At 50.0% G+C, this 18,550-nt stretch overlaps 1 long non-coding RNA gene across 4 annotated transcripts; it reads left to right on the top strand.

Annotated features, from left to right (window-relative positions):
• Positions 1-10,494: 10,494 nt before the first annotated feature.
• LOC129048132 (uncharacterized) lies at positions 10,495-18,092 on the top strand. 4 transcript variants are annotated; one of them, XR_008510230.2, is made up of 4 exons: positions 10,495-10,584; positions 14,056-14,227; positions 15,281-15,541; positions 17,751-18,092. It is a non-coding gene; the product is annotated as an uncharacterized LOC129048132 (long non-coding RNA). The 4 variants fall into 4 exon arrangements; XR_008510229.2 differs by lacking the exon at positions 10,495-10,584 and adding an exon at positions 13,273-13,513 and having other exon boundaries at positions 14,059-14,227; XR_008510228.2 differs by lacking the exon at positions 10,495-10,584 and adding an exon at positions 13,273-13,513 and having other exon boundaries at positions 15,315-15,541.
• The last annotated feature ends 458 nt before the right edge of the window (positions 18,093-18,550 follow it).

Below are 18,550 nucleotides of genomic sequence, written 5' to 3'. Positions count from 1 at the left end.
ATGGTGTCCTGGGTAATTCCCGCCAACACACCTTGGGCTCACTGCCCCCACTCCCAGACAAGCTAAACTGCCCAGAGCTCTTGATGTTTTCTGTCCTCCTGTCTCCTTGCCTGGACACCTGGTGAACTCAGCTGCATCCATTCATGCAAATACCCTGACCCTATAAGGCTTCCCTTTGGGCCCTACACAGGGTGAATCTGTGAATCGCCCCCCTTCCCTGGGCCACCTGGCCCTACGCTCAGGCCTCCCCACTGGACTGTGGCAGCCTGAAGGCTGCTGGAACTGGGCCAACTCCTCCTCAAGACTTGGTTGTGGTGCCCAGTATGCAGCGACCCCGACAGACACGGCGTGAGAGGCTGCATGAAATATACAAGAGACCGCGGTGCATCGCAGATGCTGATCTGTGTGTCTGTCCTGGGCTGTGAGCCCCCGAAGGGCAGAGACACACTTCCCTGTATCTTGGAGTCCCCACATCTTCTGACAGAAGGCAGGGGCTAAGAGACGCTGGTGAAATGGACTTGAGTGGATGACTGGGGCTGTTAGGGTTGCTGGACACGGGGCATGCCTTGGTGGAGAGGTGGAGGGGACAGTGGCAGTCCTCCTGCCTGTGCGGTTGGATGTATGTTCACTCCTACAGAAACCACATCACCAAGGGGGCTCTGGGGTTGAAATTCCTGAAGGAAACCAGAGATTGTTTTACAAAAATACCCTTTCAAAAATAGCAGCTGTTTTTACTTCGCTTCTGAAAGGCAGCGGAGTGCAGCTTCCTGACTTGGAAAGATAAATGTTTGTGCAGCCTGGGGAGTGAGGGGCTGGGCACCAGGGGGCTCTGGCCAGGGGCCCAGGGGCCCCTTGTGTTTTGGAGGGAGTCCTGGGGGACCATGTAAGTGCTGAACACCTGACTCAACGTGCAGCCCTGGTGGTGTGCGGTAACCAGTGACACGTGGAGCACTTTAAATATCCTTTCTGACCACATCCTCTGACCCTCGCACCTGGAAACTGGAAGAGAAACAGGCCCCTTTTTAACTGTTAGGTTTCCCTGGTCAGAAATGACTCATCTCGTTCTTTCTGGAGACTTGGAATTAGAATTTATGGAAGGATGAATGCAGCGCTTCTGACTTTGGGGGCTCCTCGAGAGGGAATGCCATGGACCCCACAGAGTGACTTCGTTGGTGATAGGGCCAAGTGGTTCCTCTCTCCTCAGTAAGGGAAGCCTCCTCCTCTCCCTCCCACTGGATAGCCACATGGTTAAGAGAGCTCCAGGCTCTCACAAGCTGAGGTGTGAGTCCCAGTCCTATTACCTCCTAGCCGTGAGGTCTTGGTCAGGGATAACTTATTCCCCCGGCCTCATTTCCTTTATCTGTAAAGTGGAAATGACAAGCATCCTGGCCTGATAGGGTGCTTGCCAGGAGGACACAAACACAGGCCTGGAAATCACTCATTTCACCTCCCAGCAGCCCTGTGGGATGGTTACTCTGATTTTCCCCATGGGGAGAATGAGGCTCAGATGGTTATGCTGGAGAACCACCGTGGGGGGCTCCATCAGTCTCCGCAGCCCCAGGTCTTCGCAGCCTTCCTGAAGCCAGCATGTGGCCCCTACGTCACAGGTGGGAACGGCAGCTCTGAGCAGCCCAGGACACACTTAGGGCTGTGTGGCCTGGCAAGGAGCTGGAAGGGAGCCCTCTCCTTGGCTGGGCTCTCCCACAGGCACGATTATGACCGTAGGTTCTGGGGCCTGCCCTTCCTTCCAGATGCGCAGGTGCCAGGCTCCACGTGGTCAGCGGCGCTCCTCTGTGAGCAGGGGGCTGGAGTGGATACTTTTCCTTCTCTTTTCTGCATCTTCCAAAGCTTCTGCCTCAGACTACACTATATTTGTGGTCAGAAACACGAAAACAATAAATGTCATTTAGAAAAAAATAGCACTTACTAAGCACTTTTGCTTTCTGATTGTGTTTGGGACTCGCAGAGGTCTTGGCATGAGGCTGCTGGGACTTTGGTGGGGGCTTCAGGCCACCACATGGTAGGTGGGAGCCCCTGGGCTGCAGAAGCTGGGTGCAGGGCTGGCAGAGGGCAGAAGCGGGCCTTCCCCTTCGTGGATAGGATCTGCAGAGATCTGAGCCTGCAGGGACCGAGAGGCACCCATGCCTCAGCAGGGAGTCAGGAGGGAAGCTCAGCATTTATGTCTGTAATCCAGCTCCTTCTCTCCACTGTTTTTCTGGAATTATTCCCACCCCCTGCCACTTTGTCTTTAGGGACACTGCTTTATCTCATCCCCTACTTCTGTTGGGGCTACTGAGTATAAAACCTCAACTCCTTGGTCAGAGATTGGGACATTTGACCTAACTCTTTTGCTTCTGTGGACATTTTGACCCCAAAGTCATTTTGAATGTCAGCATTTTAACCAGAATTACCCAACAGTGATGAGTTTTCATCTAGAAAGCATCAGAATTCCAGCGGGGACCCCATTAAGCTGATGTAATCCCTCTATCAATTTTCTATACAGCGCAGTTAAGCCATTCCCAATGTTTCCATTTCCATTTTGCTGAAATTATTTCCATAGGGATCAATTTTTTTTTGCATTTAGAATCTTACAGCAGAGATTTGCTTCTTAAATCACTTTTCATCCATATCAAACTACTAATCGCAGCTTCTACCATCACGAGCAGCCACGGGTTCCATCCAGTACTGTTTTCCTGGGTGAAGTCATAATTGGTGTTGTTTGAGTTAATGCATAAGGAAACAGCAATTTCTGTAAGGCAGGGAGATGGTGGGGGAGAAGGAGTGGAGGAGGGGCGGAAAGAAGGAGCAGGCGTCCCAGAGGGGGACAGGGAGGAGGACAGAAGGGTCCCTGGGCAGAAACGGGGTGGCCACTGACTGGGAGGATGCAGGAGGAGGGAGCAAAGGTCAAAGCGCCCACTTGGCCACAGGATCGTCGCATGGCACCATCCTGGTCAAAGACTGCCCTCCTCCCCCAGTTCCGGTTCAGGGCATACTAGCCGGCACCAATGGGGCAGTGTGTTGTGACTAAGTACGTGGGATGGAAGATGAGACTAAGGGCCCCCAGGCCAGCAAGTTCCTGGCACAGGAACAGAGCTTGTCCCTGTAGGAGGGTCAAGGAGCGGAGAATGAGGCTTCAAGAGACAGAAGGGTGGCTCCGGGCGTCAGTCACTTCAGACCCTGGATCCAGCCGTGCCTGGGATGCGCTCCCTAGGCCGCCCTTTACGGTAGCTGATCAAGGGCCCCCCTTTTTGGCTGAGGTAACTGATTTGGGGTTTTTTTCATTTGCAACCAAACACCTCCTCTTTAATATCCTCCAACTCTATGCTCTCAGGGCTGTGGCACCTGCCTGGCTCACATGTTGTTCTGATGTCCCTGCATGTCTGGGAGGTCTCCCTTCTCTTCTCCTTGCTGCCGCTTCTGCTCAGGGTAGAAACACCAGGGGTCCACTTGCCATTCCTTCTTCAGATGTCTATTGCATGCTCCCCATGTTCAAGACGGCGTGCTGGGGCTGGCGCAGGGGGCATTCAGGACAGACTTCCGAAATCTCGCTAAGCCTCAGTTGGCGTTTCTGAAAACAGGTGCAATCACAACTAGTGATTGTGGCTGTTGTGAGGACAGCAGAGCTCACGCTGGCACAGTGCACTGACCCTGATCGCAGTGGACATTGCTAGCTCCTTACCATTCGATTCTGAACGTTGGTCCTGGGAAAGGAGGCTCAACGTGGCTTGGATGGTCTCATTGCTCTCAGAGGTCAGTCAAAGAGGTAGAGATGTGAGATTGGCCCCCAGAGGAAGAATCCCTGAGTCAAGGAAGCTGAGAGGGGTCAGAATGTGGGGAGAAGCAGGCTGACCATGCAGTGGTGGGCGGTGGATAGGCAGCCCTGTGGGATGGGCGCTTCCTGGCTCCCTGTGGGCCTGGCGTGGTGCTCAGACACCATTCCACATGCTGTGTCTGTGTCTTGGATGCATATTGGAAGCCAAATCCTTGGAAATGGGCTGGCACCCATTTCTTTTGGCGCCTTCAGCCAGCGCATGTCAGACTGTTTTTTACAAGTCCAGAAAGGCGCCTTCTGTGGCACCCTGGGCCGTGGTTCTGGCTGAGACATGTATTAGAAACTGAGTGGGCTCCTCAGCAAGGCTGAGCCTGCCCCTGGCCCTCCGGCATTCCATGCAGCATTGCACAGGTCTGTGGGGGCCGCATCACATTCTGGGCCACCTGCTCATGGCAGCGAGTTAGCCTCTGGGTTGCGATGTGCAGCTGAAATGTGTGTTGGGACCTGGGAGTCAGGGAGCTGGGACAGGTGTTCCATGAACCAGTCAGTTAATACTGAAACATGATCTTATAGTTGGAAATCCAAGAAAATTCTATTGTAATAAAACAAAAAGACTAAAGCTTGAAAAATTGCCCTGGCTGCAGAGAGGCATAAATGATGGTGCTTTCTCATGGATAGAGGAGGGTGGCAGAAACACAGCTGGGGTAGGACATGCCGCTGTTGAAGGCTGTCACTCCTCACAGCTCCAGTCTGCTTCCCCTGGATCAGCCCGGACCTGATGCAGGTCAGCTGTCACATTCCATATCCTCAGGCAGCAGGGTTGGAACCTTGTGTCAGAAGTGTTCCTCTTTACCACAAAGGGCACCTGTTATGTTATAGAGAACAGGCTATGGGGATGGCAAGAGCTGCATAACCCGCATCTATTTCCCAAGTTGCTAAAACATACCAGGGAGGGGAGGAGGCTTGGGCTTCTAGAGTAGGAACTCAGAGCTTTCCCCTCTCAGGGGCCAATCTCATGTCATTAGCTCCTTGACTGTCCTCTGAGAGTGATGAGACCATTGAAGCCACCTTGAGCCGCCTTCACTAAGACCAACCTAGGAGCTCTAGAAGGGACCAGTGTGGGGCAGAGAACTCCACTGTGAGGTTCCTGGAAAACCTGTCATCTTTCCTTGAGCTTTGGGCTGAGTCCTTAGGATCTGGGTGGTCCTCTCAGAGACAGCCAGAAGTCCTGGGCCCTGGTGCTCAACTCTGTCCAAGTGAGTGTGAACAGGGTACCCAAGTCAGAAGACCTGGTCTGAGTCGCAGTTGTGTTGTCAGCTGTGTGACCTTGGGCAACTCAACCTCTCTGAGTCCCGGCTTCCATCTTTACAAAGTGGGCATGGTGATTTCTCCCTTCTTCCTCTTGTTAGCATTAAGAGTGTTCCTGTTTCCTTCCCCTAGTAAGATTGTAAGCAGTGCCTATATCTCAAAGATCCTCCACTAAAACCAACACAAATACTAACCATCTGTTGGGAACGTATGTGTGCACATCAGCGTTCAAATGCATTTACATGTGTCCTCTCCATGGGTCCTCCCAACCTGCAGGGACAGGTACTGTTTGGATTCTCTTTTCACAGAAGGGGCAACTGAGGCAGAGAGGCAGCACCATGGGCCGAGGCATCTCAGCTACGAGAGGAAGTGCTAAGTGTCTGAACGTGGGCAGTGTGGCCGCGAGTCTGTGCTGATGAGTGCGGCACCACCTGCTCCCCAGTGAGAGGTCCACAGTCAGTGGTGACAGAGGGCAGTGCCTGGCTGGCCCCTGGGCTGCTTGCTCTTCAACCATGAGATTGGAAAGGGACCCTGGCTGACGCTCTGAACCCAGGAGCTTGCTGCGGGCAGGGAGCTGGCTGTGTTTTCCTGGCTGCACTTCCCCTACGGCTTCCCTCGGACTGTTCCCTGCTGGCTTTTCGATCTATTTGTTTTCTGTTTCATGGAAAGAAGTTTCCCATTGAGGAAAGTGAGGCAGGAGGTGACTCGTCTGAGGTCACGTGGCTCATGGCCACCAAGAGGAGCTTGGATCGGATGGTGGCCAGTGCCCTCCAAGCTCCAGGTCGCATAAATGGGTGGCCCTGCAGAAGTAGCTTTTTAAAGATACAATGGGATAGCATATTAAAGATGCAATGGGATAGCATATTAAAGATGCAATGGAAGGGGGAGGGAAGAGGAGAGAAAGAACAAGAGAGAGGGAAGGGGACTCTGGTTTTTCTGTTTTGGAGTGAAACAAGAACTCTGCAGACTTTGCATCAATGTGTTGTCTGTTCTTGTTGTGGTCCCAACTTTGGAGAAGTCAGTCTGGCAAGCAGGCTTGCTCGGGATGAATAAGTGAAGGGCAAACAAAGTGAGAAGGCCGCCTGTCAGCCTCAGGAAAAGAGCCCAGCAAGGGACCAAAGATGGTCCAGCAGCCTCTGCACCCTTCCTGCCTCTGTGCCTCACTGGCAGGAGTGTGGGCGGACAGGTAGAACCCTGGGCATCCTGGGCAGGGGTGGTGGGGCAGGTGGTTTCATCTGGGACATTCAAAGGGAGCTGTGTGCCATAAGCTATTGAGATCTACTCCTGCCCACACTGGCAGTGGTTAGCATGGGGGCCTCGGGGCCAGGCTGCCTGGGTTTGAAACTCGGCTTATTCACTGGCTGTGAGATCTTGGGAAAGTTACTTACCCACTCTGTGCCTCAGTTTCCCCTGGTGAGAAGCAATGACCTCATAGGGTTGTTGTCAGGTTAAATGAGATAGGTTAGCTATTATTAAGATTAATATTATCAGTAGCTTTAATTATAGCTGTCAGTTATATACATGGATTGTTCGAGCCTTGTTTCTGAGTTAATGCATTCGAGATATGTGACAATCAAAAACACTTGCAAATTGTATGCATGTGATTCCTTGCTGGGGCACTGGGTGATGGCAGGGAGGACCGAGTGACAAGAAGCGCACAGTCACAGTGAATCCTAGTCCTACTGCTCGCTCCTAGGTGGCCTTCAGCAGTCACCCCACCGGTTTGACTTTCCGCATCTAGAGAGTGGGAATATATTGGTTAGAAATGCTTTTCACATGGGCTTGGTGGCTCACGCCTGTAATCCCAGCACTTCGGGAGGCCGAGGCAAGTGGATCACTTGAGGCTGGGAGTTTGAGATCAGCCTGGTCAACATGGCGAAACCCCGTCTCTACTAGAAATACAAAAATTAGCCAAGTGTGGTGGTGTGCGCCTCAGTCCCGGCTGCTTGGGAGGCTGAGGTTGAAGACTCACTTGAGCTCGGAAGGCGGAGATTGCTGTAAGCTGGGATCACGTCGCTGCACTCCACTGGGTGACAGAGAGAGACTCCATCTCAAAAAAAAAAAAAAGAAAAAAAGAAAAAAAACCCAAAAAAACAAAAACAAAAACTGCTTTTCACTAGGGGTAACAGAACATTCAGCTGGCATAGGTGTGAAGTTTATTTTAAAACATTCACCTACCGAGAAATCCAGAGCAACAGGTCTGGGGTTCTTGCAATGGCCCATCAGGTCTTCCCCACAGGGCTCAGACTCCTTCTGTTTTTCCCCCGTACACTATTTTTAGCATGTTGGGTCTGTCCTCATGCTGCCTCATGGCCTCAAGATGACTGCTCTACTTCCAGCCTCTCATCTATGTTCCAGTTAGAAAGAATAAGAAGCAACTCTGCTCAGGAAGGAGGGGGGCCTTCCCTAGGGCCTTTGGCTTACATCTTCTTGGCCAGAATCATGATGGATGATCACCCCAATTTCAACAAGGTCTGGACAATGGACCCCTTAGAGTCTTCAGCAGGGGAAGGCCAGGGAAGGCGGTTGTGGATGCCTTCCAGGCAGAAAATCCACAGGGCTCGCCATGGGGCTTTGGGGAGGAAATATGTAAAATGCTTACCCTAGGGTCTGACATAGATTAAGTACCCAAGGAAGTGAACACTTTATCTTTATTAGGGAAGTCAGGTAAGGAATGAATTTAAAAAGGGAAGGATTAATGTCTTACAGTGCGAACTGGTCCTTAATAAATGAATTTCCTTCTTGTTCTTCTCTTGGCCTCCATTAGCCCGGTTGTGTTGGCCTCATGTCCCCCCATCTCAGACAAAGCTCCCACTGAAGTCACCAGCGCGGGGGCCACTCTGAGAACCCCTACGCCACCCATGGTCTCTCTCTGCAGACTGGGGGCTTTGTGCTGTCTGGGGAAACTTGGCTATGCCCACCAGTTACAAAACAACTGGAGAGTGTGTTCAGCCAGAGCAGCGCTGTAGCGCCCTCAATCTCAGCAGTCCTGGTTAACCCTCCTCTTCCTGCTCTGCCTGGACTCAATTGAAGATTTCGCTGCTGAGGTCCTGAGATGTACAGCGTAGCCTCCGGACTTCTCCAGAAAGATACAGTTCTGTTCTGTGTCGCTTTATTGTTCAGTGTATTTTTAAAAATGTGTTCCTCTGAATAAAATGCAGAATTCATGGTACTTTATTAACTAGAACACCCTGGGTGTTTATTGCAATAACGTGTCCTTTGGGCCTTTGATTGTTTACTGGCCGGGGGTAGTTTATGCCGGCTCAGGAGGTTAAGGAAGAAAAATTCATTAATTTCACAGCCAACCGCAGGTCTCATCTCATAGCCAGCAGCTCACCGCCAACTGGTCTCAGCAACTAATGAGCGTGAACCTCAAACTGGGGTCATTCCTCCCAGACTTTAATGGAGACAGATCTCAAGGTGTTTGGGAACCAGGAGGGGATGGATTGTTAATGAGGAACAGCTTCAAGGACTAATTAAACTTGCCTGCTGCTTCCTGGGTGTGGAGTACCATGGGACAGAGGTGAGGGTGGGTGCAGAGTGCTGGCCGCTGATGTATGGGTCACCCGATGAATGGAAGCCAATGATGGCAGCTTTTGGTTTACTCTTGGATGGAAGGGAGGAGGGTGAGTTGAATAACAACCCCTTGGAAAGTGGGAATTAAACAGATCTTTCTGCCCAGCCTCCCCTGCTTTATGGACCCTTGCCAACAAATCACATGATCTTGCTGCCGGCTATCAGCCCAGGTTGAAATAGACAGGATGGGCTGGGTTTTGATGGCTGCCTTGGGTGACACTTTGATCAAGGGTACCATCAATCTTGAAATTTTCAGAAAATTGTATGAATTTTATAGGGGGAAGAGACTAGCTGTATTTGTGGGTTAGAAAGCCTTATAAATTAAAATCATGGTTCCTGGTAGTATTTTTGAAGTTCTCTGTGGCGTGTTACATCAATCCTTAAGGAATGTCTAACATTTATTTGAGCACTTCTTTGCCTCAGGCACCATGTGGAGGCCTTTTCATAGATGAGTCCCATGTATTAATCCTCCCTACAATTCTATGAAAGAGGAACTGTTACTATTCTCACATTGATGATGCAAAAACTAAGGCTCCAAGAAGTTGTCACTCACCTGAGGCTGCATCGTAAGTATTGGACCAGAGACCAGGACTCCTGCCATTGTGTGTCCACTCTGGAATAAATAGCCAGGCAGGTGAGACCAACTGGTGCTGGCCAGGAGCTAAGGACATCTGGGGCCGGGTGTCCCCCTCTCCAAACCTCACCCTCTTGCCCTGTCAAATGAGGGCTGGCCTTCCAGATCACTGAGACTTTTAGAGGTCAAATGTTCTGTGCCTTGAGGACTGTGATGGTTTATTTATTTATTTATTTTATTTAAAAAAAATTTTTTTTTTGAGACAGAGTCTCGCTCTGTCACCCAGGCTGGAGTACAGTGGTGGGATCTCAGCTCACTGCAACCTTTGTCTCCCAGGTTCAAATGATTCTCCGGCCTCAGTCTCCTGAGTAGCTGGAATTACAGGCGTGTGCCACCAGGCCCACCTAGTTTTTGTATTTTTAGTAGAGATAGGGTTTCACCATGTTGGCCAGGCTGGTCTTGATCTCCTGGCTTCATGTAATCCTCCTGCCTTGGCCTCCCAAAGTCCTGGGATTACAGGCGTGAGCCACCGTGCCTGGCCTGGGATGCTTACATTTATGTGTTAATGTGGCCAGGTCACAGACTGCCCAGGTATTTGGCTAAGCATTGTTTCTGGGTGTGTCTGTGGGTGTTTCAGGCTGAGCTTAGCACTGGAATCAGTGGCCTCAGTGAAGTTGACTGCCCTCTCCAGTGCGAGTGGGTGTCAGCTGATCCGTTGAAGAACTGAGTATAACAGAAAGGCAGAGGAAGGGCGGGGCACTGTGGTTCACACCTGTAATCCCAGCACTTTCAGAGGCTGGTGGATCACCTGAAGTCAGGAGTTCAAGACCAGCCTGGTCAACATGGCAAAACCCTGTCTCTACTAAAAATACAAAAATTAGCCAGGCGCAATGGTGGGCGCCTATAGTCCCAGCTACTTGGGAGGCTGAGGCAGGAGAATTGCTTGAGCCCGGGAGGCGGAGGTTGCAGTGAGCCAAGATAGCACCACTGCATTCCAGCCTGGGCAACAGAGAGAGACTATCTCAAAAAAAAAAAAAAAAAAAAAAAAAAAAAAAGGCAGAGGAAGGAAGGATTACAAACTGCGTGTTTGCATATCCCCCACATTAATATGTTGAAGGCCTGATCCCAGGGTGATCGTATTAGGGGGTGGGGACTTTAGGGTGATTAGGTCATGAGGGTGGAACCCTTGTTCCGGGATTAGTGACCTCACAAAAAGAGACAGGAGAGCCCTCTTGCTCTCTCTCTCTAGCATGTGAGGACACAGAAAGGTGTCATTAGTGAACCAGGAAATGGGCCATTGCCGGGAACCAAATTGGCTGGTACCATGATGTTGGACTCCCTAGCCTCTAGAATGGTGAGAAATAAATATTTATCATCTTAGCCACCCAGTCTGCGGTATTTTGTTCTGGCAGCTGGAGCTGACTAATGCAGGCAGAACATCCCAGGTGTCTGAGGTTAGCAACTGTTGACATGTAGAGGTAGAGGTGAATGCCACAGACACGGAGGGTGCAGGGCAGGGTCCATTATGGTTAGTTTCATGTGTCAGCTTCACCAGGGAATGGCACCAGGTTATTAAACATGAATCTAGGCGTTTCTGCGAAGGTATTTGGTAGATGTAGTTTACACATACAATCAGTTGGCTTTAAGTAAAGGAAATTATACTTGATAATGTGGGTGGATCTCATCCAATCAGCAGATCAAAACCTTAAGAGCAAAACCTGAGGTTTCCTGTAGAAGAAATTTTACCACAAGATTGAAGCATTAACTCCTGCCTGATCTTCCAGTCTGTTGGCCTGCCCTACAGATTTCAGACTCATACTTCCAATGCATTTGGAAGTTCGCACCATCAGTACGCCTGCCCAAGATTCAGCCTGCTGGCCTATCCTATCAATTTTGTATTTGCCAGCCCCCACAAGCATATGGGCCAATTCCTTAAAATAAATCTCTGTGCCACGGTGAGCAGGTCTATGCAAACCTATCCCCAAAGGCCAAGGGAGCTGAGAGGCTGAAGAAAGAGGCTGACAAATCCAACTTATCAGAAAGAAACATTTAATAGGGCCTTATGAACAGAAGTGATGTCTCAGATGGCTGACAGACAGTGGATTCCTGCACCCACCCTCCAGAAAATATCCCTCCTATAGCAAGCTTTTAGGGTAAAACATGTGCAGCTGGTCATGCCTCAGACTTTCTTGCAAAACTCTTGTCCACTGGGGAGGTTAGATGGTATCTTTATGAGGGGCTATCTATGTTACGGGCATTGTTTAAAGGCCTTGCTGCGGAACACCTTGGTCTGCAGGAGTCAAACATCAGTCATCATGGTGGTTTTGCTACAATCTCTCTCTCTCTGTCAATGTATAGATGTTTATATCTCTAATTAGTTCTATTTCTTTGGGGACACCAAAAGCATCTGCTACAGTCCACCCCTTGCACTGCTTAGATCCTCTTGGGCCTCATGTTAGGTTTGTTTTATCTGTCACTGATTCTTCAAGGTGGTGGCTGGTCCTAGTTCTTTTAAAACAAACAGAAACTTAAAAAAGGAGGCTTTCCACAGGCTCCATCCTGCTTCCTCATCTACCATGGGTATTTCCAGCACCATGGAATGTGCCAGATCACTGGCCCACATAGCAGAGCCCCTTAATCCACAGCCTAAACCTGCTGTAGAGTCCTCTCTTACTCTGGGACCCACTCAAACTGGCAGCCATCTGCCCCACCCAGTAAATGTGCTAGAACACTATTCCCAGATGTGGGATGCCTCCAGATTCTAGGAAGGCCTGTCAAGTATTGTGCCTCTATCTTTTTTTTTTTTTTTTTTTGCAAGGCACAACAGGTAGTTCTTGAACTGGCAGCTTCACTGATGTGCCAGGCCCCTGACTCTTTGTGGGGTTTATTTCCCACCCCTGCTGCACTTGATAATTCCGTGGTACTCCAGGCATGTGGAGTAGACAATAATAAAGCAGGTTCTGGTGAGCAGAGGAAGCCCTGGAGGAATGAAATGCATTGGAAGTTGGCTGGTGTACACCACAGGGGAGTGGGTGAGGGGATATGGTTGGAGCATTGACATCACCTGCCACAGACATCTGGCCTCTCCTACAATCAATGGGCTCTGGTTTAGGTCTACAGAGCAGGTGAGAGACCACAAGTCTCCATTGCAGTGGCTGACAGCAGGCTTCTGCACACCTGCTCTTGGTCTTTTTGGTTTTAGAATTTGAGTAGCACCCTCATCGCCTGCGCATCTGGCCTGTCCTCAGGAGAGCAGTGGTCTATTAGCCCTTCCCACAGGTCTCTGTGGGTCAAAGCCTCCTGTTTGCCATTCCATCCTTGCTGCCTGCTGTTAATACATCATCTCCTACTTCTGATGGTTAAGTCCTGCCAGCTGGCCCCTGCGAGTCCAGAATCTAAGCATTTCCACAGATGCTGGAGAACCTGGTTCCATCACAGCACCCCTACCATCCACCCTGGCCTATGGTGGGCCACCACTACTGAACCTCTCAGGAACGAAGCACTTCTCTCACTATCGCTTTAGTTAAGGCAGGTTCTTTCAACTTACATAATTAATCTAGTCTAACGTACTCCCCTCTGGGAGCCTTGTAACCCGTTCCTAGACTGTCCCCCAAGCTAGTTCCCACATCTCCTCCCCAGTTTTTCCTAAGCCTCAAGCAGCAGTCCCAGCAGGTTATTAAGATCATCTCTGGGTGTCTGTACCATGATGTTAGATCCCAAGTCATGAGATGGTGCCCCACATTGATAAACTCCCCTTTATCCAGCATTACACTTACCCCCTCCTGGCCCAATGCCTTCATTATATGCTCCTAGACGTGTCCTCCTTGTTCATGCTGGTTCATTCTGCCAGGTCCTACACCACCATGGTGAGATAGCCCTCTCCTCCCAGAGCAGGTCGGTGCTTCCCAGTTGAACCCCTGAGCCTTGGGCTTCATTATCAGTCTAGAAGCCGTGAGGGGAGGGGGCAACTACTGATAAGGGCAAGCATTATTGCACAAGGCACCTGAGTCAAATGAGGCCCTGCGTGGTCTCCCTGGAGATGGGGGCAAAGAGGAGGGCACTACCTCTGCTGGCCCCAAAAGTTCAGGGGCATATGCAGGATTAAGTTCCTCCCTCCCATGTGCCCCAACTCTAGGTTTCTAGGACCCACTTCTTCCTTATCATGGCCTTGGCTTTAGCATAGGAAGCTTGCTGGGGCCGTGAATCCAGCCTCTGTAACTCTGCCCCTCCACCATCAGATTCTTAGCCTGATTTTCAACACGGTCTGCCCCTGGCTGTGCAGGGTAAGGATAGCTCTAATGCTGTTCTGGAGGACACCTAACTTTTGCACCATGTCCTGAGTAGCTAGATGGCTGGCCTGAGCCTGTCATCTTCTTCCTTCAGAATTTTGATAGCAGTCAGTGACAGTTAGCAATCCTTATATTGTCATTGCCATATGGCCCTCTGGAGTTAGAGCTATTATGCTAGAGCTATTTCACTAGCCAGTGCATCTTGCCCCACCCATACCCTATCCCAACTCAGCCGGGTGAGTGTCTCTGCAGTTGTGATGCCCAGCATACCAGGGGTCACCTGACTACCCACAGTGGCACTCTTTTGCCATCACACTGGCAAAAGATCCAATTTCAGGACCACTTCTTTTTTTTCTTTTTTTTTTTTTTGAGTCAGAGTCTCACTCTGTCACCCAGGCTGGAGTGCAGTGGCACAATCTCGGCTCACTGCACGCTCCGCCTCCCGGGTTCACGCCATTCTCCTGCCTCAGCCTCCTGAGTAGCTGGGACTACAGGCGCCTGCCACAATGCCCGGCTAATTTTTTGTATTTTTTTAGTAGAGATGGGGTTTCACCATGTTAGCCAGGATGGTCTTGATCTCCTGACCTCATGATCCGCCCATCTCGGCCTCCCAAAGTGCTGGGATTACAGACATGAGCCACTGCGCCTGACCAGGACCACTTCTTACACAAACTGTCTTGAACTAGGATTCCCTGAGAGAAGACCCTTGTAAGTAGCTTTTTTTTTTTTTTCTTTTTTAGGGAGGTGAGCGAGGAAAGATAAATAAGTCAGCAAAAGGTGTATTATCAAGCCATATTCTAGCTGTGGGCAACAAGAGCTCACGCTGAAGAGCTCTGAGCATCAATATGGAACCCAGCTCAGAGTTACCACACCTGAGGGGCGTGGAATCTGGGGTACTGATCATCCATGTCTTATCATTTGTGGCTTGAGGGCTGCCTCTGGAGACTTATTCTTTAGCCCTTCTGGCACATACTGTCCATGAGCTAAGCGAGCTCTTATAGCAGCAAGAAGTCCTCAGGCAGAGAGTCATAGGTTTGCAGTAAGCAGCATTTGGCATCCAGAGAAGAATGCTGAAGGGACCCAAGGGGGTGGCTGAGTGCATCTGCTGCAGGGCCCACTGCTGGGGAGTAGTGCATTCTGACCTTGGACAGTCCAGGTTGCAGGAAAACACTTTCTCAAGATCCCAAACTGTGGTCTGTGGTAGGCTGTATATGGCCCCTCAAAGATATCAGGTCCTCATCCTGGGGACCTGTAAATGTTACCTTATTTGGGAAAAGAATCTTTGCAGATGTGATTAGGTTAATCATCTCATTTAGCTGGGGGAGGTTATCCTAGATTATCTGAGTGTGTCCTTGTGAGAGACAGAGGGAGGTTTGAAGACAGAAGAGGAGAAGGCACTGTGGCCACAGAGGCAGAGGCTGGAGCCATGCAGCCACAGGCCCTGGATGGCTGCAGCACCAGAAGCTGGATGAGGCTAGGAATTTTTCTCCCCTAGAGCCTCTGGAGGGCATACAGCCCTGATGACACTGTGATTTTGGCTCAGTGATGTCCATTTCAGCCTTCTGACCTCCAGAACTGTGAGAAAATACATTAGTGTTGTTTTAAGCCACCAAGTGTATGGTATTTGTTACAGCAGCCACAAGAAACTCATACAGTGTTTCGGGATTTCATTCCATGGCTCCTGGCTCCCCTCCTTCCCCAGGACAGATCTCCCCACATTTGTAGAAATGCCCAGTGCTTCCTGTGTCTTTTTTCTTGCAGGCAAAGCTAAACACAAGTTTGTCTCTACTTGCAGTCCCAGACCTCAGGAAAGACCCCAATATCAGTGGGGTCTGATCAACACCTCACCAGAGCTTTGTCCTCCCAGAATAACTTGAGAAGAGCCCACAGAGTGTGGCCATCACGCCTGTGCTTGTCCCGCCAACCTCTGTTCATGCTGCTCAAGTTTCCATAGACCCTTGGGGAAGCTTTGTTGCCAACCTGAGCTGCATTTGTCTGCTAACACACAGTGGGTTCTGGGAGGTGAGTAGGTTCATCTTGCTCCCTAGGGTGTCCCATGCTTAGTCTTGGCACCATCTCCTAGGGCATCTGTCGTCCCCAACATATCTCAGTCTTGCTCATAGAGATGGGGCCACACGGGAAGGATTCTGGCCTTTCTACCCATCCAGATTCCCTCTTTCCCACAAAGGGAGAAGGTTCTGAATTGGTTGGAAGAGTCTGGCCTTCTCTGGGTCATGTTTTACTAGCAGACACAGTCATTTTCTCGAAAGGTGATACATGTTTACAGCCACGCTCAGCTTCACCTGCAGCCAGGATTGTTGGCAACCCAGCCATCCTTGTTCCTGGGCCTGGGTGGATGCGTGGACTCAGCATCTGTTCCACTGAACCACTCTCCACAGGAGAGAGTGCATTGCAGGAATCCTCTTCCAGGCCTCAAGCCCACGCGTTAGCTCAGCTTTCCCAAGAAGCTTTGCACCAGGGACTGCTGGGTGCTTGCCTAGCTGTGGAGAAGATGCATACTGTATTTCACATTTGGCAATGAGAATCCTTGCCAGTGATTCCTCATATGTGTTGTTTTTGGCAGGAACCAGGGGAGGTGAGTGGGAGATTTTAGACCCAATACCCTACCCTCAAAATTTAAGAGGCCACTAGGAGAGCTGGGAGGTAACTCACAGCAAATGCACAGTGCATGGTAGCAACTACAGCCACCTCCGTTATTGTGATTGCTTCCACCGTTCAGTAAATAGTTGTGGAACTGGAGGAATGAATGACAACTGCAGATTTAAGCATGCTTCCTGTTTGAAAGTTTATTGGGCCTCTAGGGTGCCTGTTCTCCAGTAAATTTTCGGGGGCAAGATGAGGAAGAAGGAACATTAGTCTTGGACCAACAAAGACCAGAGAAGAGGAGATTACACCTTGGAGAGGAGTTTGTGTATATATATATATATTTTATTTTATTTTTTTTTTGAGACAGAATCTCACTCTGTCTCCCAGGCTGGAGTGCCCTGGCACAATCTCAGCTCACTGCAACCTCCACCTCCCAGGTTCAAGTGATTGTCATGCCTCAGCCTCCTGAGTAGCTGGGATTACAGGCGTGCGCCACCATGCCTGGCTAATTTTTTTGTATTTTTAGTAGAGACGGGGTTTTGCCATGTTGGTCAGGCTGGTCTCAAACTCTTGACCTCAGTGATCCACCTGCCTCGGCCTCCAAAGTGCTGGGATTACAGGCATGAGCCACTGCACCCGGCCGGGAGTTTGTATTTTCAGTCTTAACTGGGCTTCCTGTTGGTTGTAGCTGGTGCCAGTTTGGCTTCATGGGCTTCTGACCTTGGAATACGAGCTAACGTGCCCTCCTCCGCATTGCTTTGGTGCCCTGTGGGTCTTCATGTGGCTGAGCATAGGTATTTGAAATAACAATAAGTGAGAAATAAAGGCGTTCCAACAAACAACAGCCAGACCTGCACTGGGCCTCCTCCCAGAGTGTGGAAGCTCAATCCGAACCAATGGCAGCCCAAACCAAGCCTGAGCTTGCCATGACCCTTTATATGTGGAAGACTGTCTCTCTGTGCCTTCCTCTGTGGCTGGGCCTGCTGCCAGCATTGTCTTTACCACTGGTCAGTCCTCACCTGAGGTCCCAGAATGCCTGGTAGCTGAGTCCAGAGGTATCAGGACCAGCGCTTGTCACTAACTTCCAAAGAGTAATCATAGATCACTAGTTCTCCAAGGGTGTAAAGCCTGGCTGAATCTGGCAAAAGTTTCTACCTTGGTCAACCAGGACCCTGATGACCAGAACCTTAATACAAACCATCTGGGCATCTTGTTAAAATGCAGATTCTGATACTGTAGGTCTGAGGTGGGGCCTGATGGTATTTCTAAGAAGCTCCCAAGTGGTGCTGATGTAGCTGAGTTGTAGACCACACTTTGAGTAGGACAAATCTGGAGACACCGAATTCACTGGTTGAGTATTTGTCGTGCTTCAACTTTAGGCCACTTTCTGCAAAGCTTAAACAAATCTCAAGATTCCACATTTCCATTATGTGGAATGCTGTTTTCATGATTTTGTTGCTGCTAAGATTTTTGCATTTGAAACTTCATTGGGAAATATCTTATCTCCATTTTGCTTAGAACAGAAAATCAACTGGAGTCATTTTCCCAGAGACCACACCTGCTCTTGACTCTTATCTTTTAGGCTGAAGATTTTGAGTGGATTTGACAATGTCCCCTTCTGCAGGTTCTCTAGGACTTCTCTTCAAGAATCAACATCAAAGTCATCCTGATTGCACATTCAGATGGAAGGCACCAGAGAACTGGATAAAACAATGCCATTTCCTTCTGTTTGGCTGTGTGCCAGTGCAGGGGATTTAGCAAAGAGCTCAATGCCTTTGCGCCCAACCCCACACCCTCTGTACCTTGCTTTGATGGAGAACAGCACTGGGCTCCCATGCTCCCGCTGCTAGAACCTGACCTTTTCCCTGGCCTCTGAGCATTTTAGGGATGGGGATCACGTATACCCATCTCTGCAACTCTGGTGCCTGGCTCACCAGTTGCCTAATAAATGTATGGATTAAATGTATACCTCTCAAATAGCTGTTTTTTAATCTCCCTGCCTGAGGGGATAAGAGACTTGCACATGGCCCCATGGCCAGTGATAGAGGGCAGTTCTTCACAGCTTTCCTGAACCGAGTCTATAACCTCATGCAGGAGGGGCCTGGAGGCCATCTTGTCCAACCCCTCAGTGAGTTGCTAAACTGAGGCTAGGTAGGGACAATGACTTGGCCCAGGCTCTATATCAAGTCTGAGAACAGCTGGACCTGAAGGCTGATTGCCATGATGTAGGTCTCTGCCTCTTCCACCTTTTGGATTCTGTTTGTTTTACCACCGCCCCCCAAAAAAATCAAAAGGAAAGATAATTTTCAGGATGCTGTAAGCTATCTAAAGAGAGAAAGAGGGCTGGCCCTGTGAATTTTGTTGCCTGCAAGGCTTGGGATGCCCAGTCTTTGTCCCTTGACCTCCTGTGGGCACACTATCTGA

Source organism: Pongo abelii, chromosome 8 (genome assembly GCF_028885655.2).
Source record: "Pongo abelii isolate AG06213 chromosome 8, NHGRI_mPonAbe1-v2.0_pri, whole genome shotgun sequence".
NCBI classification, from domain to species: domain Eukaryota; kingdom Metazoa; phylum Chordata; class Mammalia; order Primates; family Hominidae; genus Pongo; species Pongo abelii.
The sequence above is the reverse complement of the archived record's forward strand: the minus strand, read 5'-3'. Positions and strand labels throughout refer to the sequence as shown.